Here is a 10,224-nt window from a genome sequence, read left to right on the forward strand (position 1 = left end):
TTAGCCTGATTATGATTAAAAAACACATAATTAAACACGCGTTTGCGATTTAAATCAGAACACGATTTAAATCAATATAAATGTTTATATTGTAACGCATACTGTCCAGCCTCCATTTCTCTATAAAAATTTACTCTGTTGCACACACACACACAATAGAAGCAGGAACCGCTGTCAGAAGGGAAGATATGTTCAAAATATCGCAAATATCGATCATGTTGTGATATTTTGAAATATAAAAGTCAATTGATTGTCCATAATATCGCTATTCTATTTTTTCGAAGAAATGTTTGTTAAAAGAAAAGTCCAACACCAGCTGGATTTGAACACACAACCTGCCAACTGGTAGTCACGCACCTAGACCAGTAGGCTACAAGACAGCTCGCATGAACAGACAGGCGAAACAGCCCTACACAGCCCTGTCGCAGCACACGAATACCGTTATTAAATTCTTTAGATACGCGATTCCATATCATATTAGCAGAAAAGCTTAAAACTACCACTTTTTCACACGCTATTTCACATGCTAGTTAAATACTTCGATGCTTAAAATCGTTAGGGAGAAATGGAATACCGGTGTGTATTTTTCCTTTAAAGTGCCGATTCCTGGAATCTGACTGGCTGACACCCCTCTGAAGTGGTTCCATAAAATCTGGTATACGGAAAAGAAAGCGTTGATAAATACAAGTGTCTTTTAATACACTCTTTGCTGTGCTCTTGAGGATCCTTGTGATATTTTAAGCTCTAGTTGAATGATAGGTGTCGCATTTTAAATCATTTTCGTAGTTAGAAATTATGAAACGCCCTGTTAAAAGCAAGGAAGTTTTTATGCCCGTTGAAGTAAAACAAAATGCCTGACAAAGTATGGCTTGGACAGATTCCAAGTGCTTGTACAAATGTGCTAAAGAAATTATACTTTGAGTATACAGCTTGTCCAAAGTCATCCATTATTAATACTATTAGTAATATCTTCAGTAAAGGCTTTGATGCATAAATATTTCTGATAAAGGTAGGTTGTGTACTTTTGTCCAACTGAGCAATCTTGCTTTCATAAAATATACCAACATTTGAATGACTGATGATTAACATGCTGTAATACACAGTTCAAAATTAAAGGCTCAAATGCTGTACATGAGAGGTTAAGCTCCCCCTGGCGGTTTTACAAGGCGACGCCGGATAGTTAACCATGTGACACCATGATACCGCGTGATACTGCAACACGCCCACCGGGGTATGCCGCGAAATACCTCACCCATTTTGAATGGCTGCATCTGTACAGTAGATACTCAAAACAAGTACATAACTCTTAGGAATTAAATTGATATCAACTGGTTGGGATAACAATTGAATTCTCGAGCTGTAATGCATTGAAGTTGAATACTCATCCAATCTCTGGGGATTCAGATCTCCTGCGGACTCAAAGAAGCAGTTGCAGGCTTGTTGCTGTCCAATCCGCACTCTCTGGCTCGGTGCCAGGCTGTGCTGTGCGGCTTGCGACGGTGCGCTGCTGATGCTCACTGACCGGCTAGTTAGTGTTGGCTTTAACTAGCAAAGTTTGTGCACAGGAGAAAAGATAACTGTGGGTTCCAGCAAGTCAGGAAGAGGACCGGTTCATTCCTGAGGAAGCGCTAGTTCTGAATAGCGATTCAGCTGTCCACAGTTCCGACCTGTTCACGAGGCCTGCTTTTTATGCTAACCTCGGGTGGATCCTCTGGTTACTCGTGGCAACCTCCGCTCTTGACTCTTAGAACAAAGGAAAGTTCTGGCACTCGGACACCCTGGCCGTTCCGTGGTGGTCCGGGCTGAGTCTCAGGATGGTCAGGAGGCACGCTGCGAGAATGTCCTGCCCTTGGGAGCCTTCTGCTCCTGGGCCGTCCTGCCCTGGAATTCTCCTTAGAATTCTCCTACTGGAATAGTCCTACGAATAGTTCCTTTTTTGTTCTCCCCGGCCTTCTGTGTTGCCTGTTTTTACCTGGAGGAACTTCAGCTTGTTCATTGGCTGAAAGTTTAATGGGCATCAGAGCCCCACGTGGGTTACTCGGCCCTACCAGTCCCTGATTGGTTGATCAAGGTGAGATATGAGTCACTTGCTCCTGACACCTAGGAATGCAGTCCAGATGTCCATCTGGCACTCCCTAGACAGATAGGTGCCAATGGATGACCATTGATCATGATAGTCAGGCTTAGCTAAGTGCATCACCATTTGGGAGCTGTCTCTTATCAAAAGAAAACATCTTTAAATCAGCCTGCATGAATAGCTTCTCTGTGACTGCACCACAGAGATGAACAAAGAGATGGGGCCTCATTTGGGAAAGCACAGCAACACTTAATTCTGTCTTATTAACAAGCATTGCCGCTACAGCTCTAAGGGTCATTGAGACACGCAAGTCCCCCAACCACAACAAGGTGACGATCTACTGGAGGGAAGGTTAGTACAAATTGCTGTGAAGATAAAGACAAATATGTTTTGAACTTTATATTTTAAAAAGCATTAAACATGTTTTGTATATCAGAATAAATTTTTCTTTCGGTTTCAGTTTGAATCTCAATTTTCAATTTGGGAATGGTAAAGTTCTGAACGGCCTTTTTCTTTTCACCTTGAGAGTGGTAAGACTCTTCTTTTCATTAGAGTTCTCAGCTCTTTAGTTCTCAGACAGTAGATAATTGGATTCACAAGGGGATGAATTATATTTTGAAACACTGATGCCAAGATGTGCAAATTTCCTGCTGTCCCTTGAACCCTGTAAGAGATGTAGACGTTGCTGTTAGGAAGAACACACAGATGACCAGCAGGTGTGACGCACAGGTTGAGAAAGCTTTGTTTCTCCCATCAGATCATCACATAGGACAGCAGGATCAAGAACAGGGGGATGAGGAGCACAACCAATGCCAAGGTCAATCCCAGAATGCTGTTGATGACAACAGTAGCACAAGCTAATCTGACAACCACAGAATGACCACAGAAACAGTGGAGAATTTTGTCAGGTCCACAGAAAGTCAGCCTCACTGTAAGTATTGTTGGAATAATCATTGCACGAAAACCCCAACCCAACACCACACAACATGTCTAATGGCCAAGCTGTTTATCATTTTAATATGCAGTGGATTACAGATACTGTAGCTAAATATCTGTCATAAGCCATAACTGTGAGGAGAAAAGCTTCAGCTGTACCCAAACTCATGAAAAAGAACATCTGAGTAAAACAGGCATCAAATGAAATTGTGTTTGAATCAAACAAATACCTGGATTTTTTGGAAGAGTGACGAGGGAAAGGAAATATCTAAAATTGCAAGATTGCAGATCAATATTTACATGGGAGTGTGAAGAGATTCATCAAAGATAAATATGAGTATGATCAACAGGTTTCCCGTTACAATAATGAGGTAGACTACCAGGAGTACAAAAAACAGGATGGTTTTGCTCCCCTGGTTTTGAAGTCCATGGAAACTGACGATAATAAATTCTGTGATTGATGATCCTGTGTAGTTAGTAGTAGACATCACTTCCCTTTAAAAATAAATCCACTGATGAAAAAGTCCCGAAATCATGTAAAAGTAACATCTAAACTAAAACATAAACTTGAAGACATCCAGAGATATGCTCAATAACAGTGAGAAAGTAACATCCATTCCTCATTATGACAAAATATAAAATATTTTAAGATTAAATAAACATCAATGTTTCCTTTCATGTTATTGATATTAAACATGTAAGCTTTTATTTTATTAAATGTTTAAAATAAATACTAATCTCTAAAAACAAAAATTCAATAAAAGATCTAGAACTATTTAATGATAGAAAATATAAGGAAAAGGAAAGTATTAATTAGGATTGATAAAACATTTTTTTTGCTCATATGCACACAGCAATGTCCCATTTTGTACTGTATGTCAGTGTCTCTCTTCCCAGTACATGAAAAAAAACAAAACAATTGCCAGTTGTTGTGCAGAAGATCTCATCTTGTTGCAGATCAGAGGTACAAGTAAGATATTTGATTCACGATGAGTGCAAACATTTTTTTATTGTGCTTCAGGTCCTGTGAAGCAGCTTAAGGCAGGTTCATGACCTAATGACAGAGGTTATTACCCGTTTTAGGATGATCACTGGCAACCCCCGAGCAGAGAGATTAAGATTCCTTAAGTAGGAATTGGTGAGACAGGTATTGTAAAATAGACTATGGACTCACATTTAAGTGACATTGATTAATGAATCTGACATGGTTGGGAAGCATTATTAAAAATCAAGGTTTTGATTTGTGTTACCCTTACTTGATATTATAAAAACTATCCCCGATATTTATATTATACTCTTAATTATTCAAGGATAAGGCCTAACTGGAATTTATAACATTAACTCATTGTTCTCATTCAGTGCTTTGTAATCAGTGTCTGGAGAACACATCACACATTTATCCAAACATAAATAAGCTCTTTAAGAGCTTGATTAAGCTGTACTTACCCCAATGAGAATGATGACATCATTTGTAGTGATGGAAATTGTACTGTTGTTAGTTTCACCCACAGGGGGCCAAGTAGGAACTGTTACGTATATTTTCCTTCCTTTATTCATTGTTTTTATTGTCTCACCATGAGCACCAGGTAGCTATAAATAATCCCAGTTTGAAATTGCTGTTGCAGAACATTACAGTATATAAACCTAAGATTTTATTAGTGTTTTACATGTAAAAGCTGATCTGTGTATCACAGGTTCTTTTCTTTCACATAGTTTTTATACTATAGCTACTCTCTGTCTGCCATATACTACAGTATATATTAATACAAGTTGTGAAGTTAGAAATATACTGTACATTCAATGAAATTTAATTTTCCTTTACTTTCTGTTTTGTATGATATTTGTATATAGAATCTAAAGTAAAACATTAAAACCAACAACTTGGAGATAGATCTGATCCAGTGCAGAGGAGCCAACTCCTCCAGTTGAAAGTAGGGTGTGTTAATGGACTCATCATAAGTATTGACAATATTCACTGAACAAGTAATAGAAGCCTTGCATGGCAAACATGAAATTGGAAATAATAACACATCCGGTGTGGGTCCAGCTGTCATGTTCACTGTCCCAACAAATGACACAGGAGAAAGTGGACTGACAATTTTGCAAGAAAAACACAAGGACTGTCTTTGTAAATCATGGTGTCTTTTCAGACACTATCCACAGTTTGTATTACACAAGAGATCAGTACGAAGAAGAGTATAGGTTTATGGAGGTCTTTCTGGAGCAGCAAATGGGACCTGTAATTGCAGGATAAGTATTGATTGAAGGAGAAGGCAACAATGTATTGAGGAACTATACAGTATGTGTACAGTTTTTGAGAAATATTTAATCTGGGGACATGGAGCTCACAACCAGCCAATTCTGATGGGAAAGGCAAAGCCATTGGTGTAAATATTTATTTATTGTGTTGGCATAGCAATTCTGAAACTCAAAATTCAACTTGAGCTGTAACATCTAACTTTTCTTTATACCAATTTTTACATTTACGTTTTAAAGGCTTGAATCACAGTGACAGTGGCAGGAGCACAGATGTGAGCTTTGAGAAGCTCCTTGATTAAAACATACTTGAAGTCAACCATGGCACAAGACCGTCTCTTTAGACTTGCCATCATGATCATCAGTCGCGCAGCATGTCAAACACTATCACATAAAGATGTAATTTACGATTTTGGCTCCCACAAATCTAGGCAAATTGATTTATAGAACTGAGCTCAGCCTTACTGATCTCACCTCCCTGTTACTTTTTTTGTTTCTTACTTAAATTCATATTTACAGTATTTCTAGAATTTCTTTCTATAAAGGCCTCAGTGCAGTACTTTTTTAAGTTATGATTTCCTATCATTTTGAAACAAGAGAACATGTTTATAATAAATTATTGGTATTTATGTTCCTATTTATAACTTTCAGTGCTTAAATATTATATTTTTCTAAAATGTGTGCTTTTTGTTCTTGTTTATAAATTATGTATTATTTGTTCTTCAAAGCTGGTTTATAAACATTTTCTAGTTTTAATTTAGTTTTTAATCTAGTTTTTATTTTTAAATAGTAAAATAAATTTGGGGTGGGAGCTCATAATAGTAGCATGTGCACAAATCATGGCCAGCCCACAGAAGTTGGAATAAATACCCAGCAGGAAGTAAAGTACTGTAAGTGCTGTTAATTAAGTGCTATTAAGTGGTATTGACAACCTCACATGTGCTGGTGTGCTTTGACCTGCCCTTGGACCCATTTGGATTTGGATGCCGTTTTGTCTTCCCCGTACACTGTCTCACGGACTGTCACTATTATTTTGTGCACTATTAAACCCCTGTGTGTTCCCTTTTACCACGCCTCCTGTTTTCTCCAGCTCTTACCGCATCGCATAGGGTCTTCTACAAGATCTGACACGGATTTCAGTCCGTGTTCGTGACACTCACCCCACATTCTGTTTGGCTGGGAACCCTGCCTTTCTTTTTTTAAGTCAGATCTTTACAGACTGTCTCCTTTCCACCTGCCTACAGTACATCATATCTCTCTATGCATTCACTGATCTTGTCATTTGCTGCTTCTTTGTAAACATCTTAAGCAATGTACTGAGAACAGTGTTTGGGCTTTGACCAATAACTGCGCTGCAGCTCAGTTTAAAAGCAGCTGCAGCATAGCACATACATCCTGACAGGATGTGTTAAATTAGTAAAGAGTTTAATGGCACTGGATAACTCCACTCCAAATTTTGTCAGGTCCACAGAAGGGAAGCCTCACAGCAAGTATCATAGGAATAATTGATGAAAGAAATCCACCAATGCAGCACCACACAACATGTTTAATGGCCAAACTGTTTATTATTTTATTAGGGTAGTGCAGTGGATTACAGATTGCTAGGTATCTGCCGTAAGCCATAACTGTGAGAAGAAAACCTTCAGCTGTACCCATACTTGTGTAAAAAATGGATGGATAGATGAAAGAAGAGGTGGAGTCATTATTCAGGATAAAAAAAAAATGTTGTCTATTGTTTACGAAAAATAACATTATGCTAGTTATGTGGTTCAGAAAGGAAAAAAGTCTCAAAAACATAAAGTATACATTTCAGGGCAATTGGATGTCATGTTTATATTCCAGTATAAACTTTATTTTACTATGTCCATGTATGTCCTGGACATTGTGAAATTAATGTTTACATTTTGTTTAAAATATATTTCCTCCCATTAAAGTAAAGTAGTTCATTATTGCTTTATTGTTTCTTGACAACTTTGATTTCACAAACAGTATAATTACCAGTCATGTGTGTCTGTCCTAAAACAATAGAAAAAAGGCCCTCATATATAATAATAATAATAAAAAAACTTTTGTTCCATCATAAGAATTTTTCTTTACAATAAAATCCATCCAGGATTTTGGGGGAGCAGGAACCTATTTTGGCAAGTAATGGGCACAAGGCAGGGTACACCCTGGACAGGACCTGGGTCCATCACAGGCAGACACACATACTTGCACACACTCACATCTAGAGACAATTTTCCCAGAAGCCAATTAACCTACCAGTATGTCTTTAGAATGTGGGAGGAAACTCCATGCAGTTAGCACACCAGGTTGGAATAGAACCCAGGGCTATAGAGCTGCAAGACAACAAAGATAACTAGTAGTTCCATACAATCAGATGTTATAAATCTGCCATTTAAAAAAAAATAGTTATAAAGGATAAATGTTTAAGAATATGAATTTGTCATTAAGTTAATTTGGACATATTTTGTCCAAATCAAACAAAAACAACAACCAAAAAAACTAGGTAGAAAATGAGTAATTTTTCAGGCATAAATGTTTCTATCTAGATTTCAGGTTGATTATGATGTACAGAAAACACACAGCCCAGCACAACATTTATATTGCTATATATATATATTCAATGAGCTTTTAAACATGCAAAAGAATCCCAGAGAATGTTTGACTGAAGTATTCAAAATCCTTAAAGGGTTAGAAAAATATCTGCTTGTGGAAAAACTTCAATTTTAACAATTGCAATGAGATTAAAAACTTTAAATTGGAAATTTAAACATGTATAGTATATATGACAATGATGACAGCATAAATCAGTATTAATGTCACTGCAAACACAAATGTAGTGTAATTGAACAATGAGTGAAGTTAAACAAATTCATTGACCATTGCTTTTATTCTGAAATATCTTATTTCTAAAGCTTAGACTTAAATAAATTTGGTCTTATCGTGAAATTAATTGCAAATCTTGATTGCTGATAATGTGTAGTTTTAAATTTTATGTGATAAAAAACTTTTAAAAATATTTGTATATCCACAGAAATTGCTTAATGTCTCCTGTATTTCTCAAAACAGTGAGGGTTACAACAGAATGATGATGTCTTCTTGGAACTTGCTATTAACATTAATAGTCTGAATTGTGAATCCTTTCACTTTAACAGGGGAAAGACCCTGCTCTTTTTCAGGGTGTTATTGAAACTGTCCCTGATATCTTTAGTTCTCAGACAGTAGATAAATGGATTCACTAGCGAAGGAATAACAACGTGAATCACTGCTGCCATGATGCGGAAATCCTCGGATGTCCCAGGTATCCTGTAGGAGATGTACACAAACACTGATGTGAGGAAGAAGACAGAAATGACCAGCAGATGTGAGGTGCAGGTGGAGAAAGCTTTGATCTTCCCATCAGAGCTGGAGATCTAGAGCACTGACTTAATGATCATCACATAGGACAGCAAGATCAGGAAAAGAGGTGTAAGGAGCACACACAATGCTATGGTTAATCCCAGAATGCTGTTGGTCACAATGTTTGCACAGGCTAATCTGACAACCGAGGAAAGATCATACCAGCAGTGGAAAATTTTGTCAGGTCCACAGAAGGGGAGCCTCACAGCAAGTATCGTAGGAATAATCAACGAAAGAAATCCACCAATGCAGCACCACACAACATGTCTAATGGCCAGGCTGTTTGTCATTTTATTATGGTAGTGCAGTGGCTTACAGATTGCTAGGTATCTGTCGTAAGCCATAACTGTGAGAAGAAAACCTTCAGCTGTACCCATACTCATGTAAAAGAACATCTGAATAAAACAGGCATAAAATGAAATGAAGTTTGAATTTAACAGGAATAATGCTAACATTTTTGGAACAATGATAGAGGGGAAAGAAATATCAAAAACTGCTAGACTGCAGATCAATAAATACATGGGAGTGTGAAGAGATTCATCAAAGACAAATATGAGTATGATCAACAGGTTCCCCAGTACAATGATGATGTAAGCTACCAGGAATACAAAAAAGAGGATGGTTTTGCTCCCCTGGTCTTGTAGTCCAGGAAACCCGACGATAAAAAAATCTGTAACTGATGATCCCGTGTGGTTAGTAGCAGACATCACTTCAATTTTAAACAAATTCCAGAGAGGAAAAGAAATCCTGAGAATCCTGTAAAAGTAACAACTTCATTAAAAATTAAACTGGAAGATATGAAATCAAGTTCTTCACAACAGTCATTTCTAAATACTGATACTCTTTGCTCTTAATGTTTAACAAAATATGGGGTATTTGAAGAATCTGAATATTTCTAAAAATGTTTTCAAGTGATGTTTGCAAACCTTAATTTATTAGACTTAAATAATTGTCTCTGTTTCCAAACACACATAAAAAACATGTAACTAAAGAATAAAAAATACATAACATGTTAGAAAGTGAAAACATTAAGTAGTATTCCATCCATTTTCTAACTGCTTATTCTAATTAAGGGATGTGGGGTAGCTGGTGCTACCGGTATTTTCTAGTTCATATGGACATACATGGACATAGCAAAATAAAGTTTATACTGGAATATACTGGTACAGCAATGGCAAATTTTGAATGTCAGTGTCTGTCTCTCTAGGAGGTGAAAAAAAAACTTTGCAAGTACTCGTGGAGTAGGTCTTACCTTGTCGCAGATCTGAGCTCAGAGTAAGATGCAGGATTCAAAGTGAGACCAAACATTTTTATTGTGCTTTCTGGTCCTCTGAGGAAGGTTAACGCAGGCTCATGGCCTCATTACAGAGGTAATTACCCCCTCTTAGGATAATCACTGGCAGCTTCTGTGCAGGGAAAATAAGATTCCTAAAACAGGAATTGAGATTGAGGTGGGGTTGAGGAATAAATCTCACGTGGATGGAAACAGCATCACTAACGATGAAGGTTTTGAAGTTTGTTTTGTGTTGCTCTTTACTTGATATTATAAAGGC

General features: G+C 37.3%; 2 pseudogenes; both read right to left on the minus strand.

Moving 5' to 3' along the window:
* Positions 1–2,593: 2,593 nt before the first annotated feature.
* On the minus strand, positions 2,594–3,501 carry LOC148676457 (olfactory receptor 6N1-like; annotated as a pseudogene).
* A 4,914-nt stretch (positions 3,502–8,415) lies between these two features.
* On the minus strand, positions 8,416–9,378 carry LOC148676458 (olfactory receptor 6N1-like; annotated as a pseudogene).
* Between the last annotated feature and the right edge of the window lie 846 nt (positions 9,379–10,224).

Source organism: Lepisosteus platostomus, chromosome 2 (assembly GCF_059453375.1).
Source record: "Lepisosteus platostomus isolate fLepPlt1 chromosome 2, fLepPlt1.hap1, whole genome shotgun sequence".
In the NCBI taxonomy this organism is placed as follows: domain Eukaryota; kingdom Metazoa; phylum Chordata; class Actinopteri; order Semionotiformes; family Lepisosteidae; genus Lepisosteus; species Lepisosteus platostomus.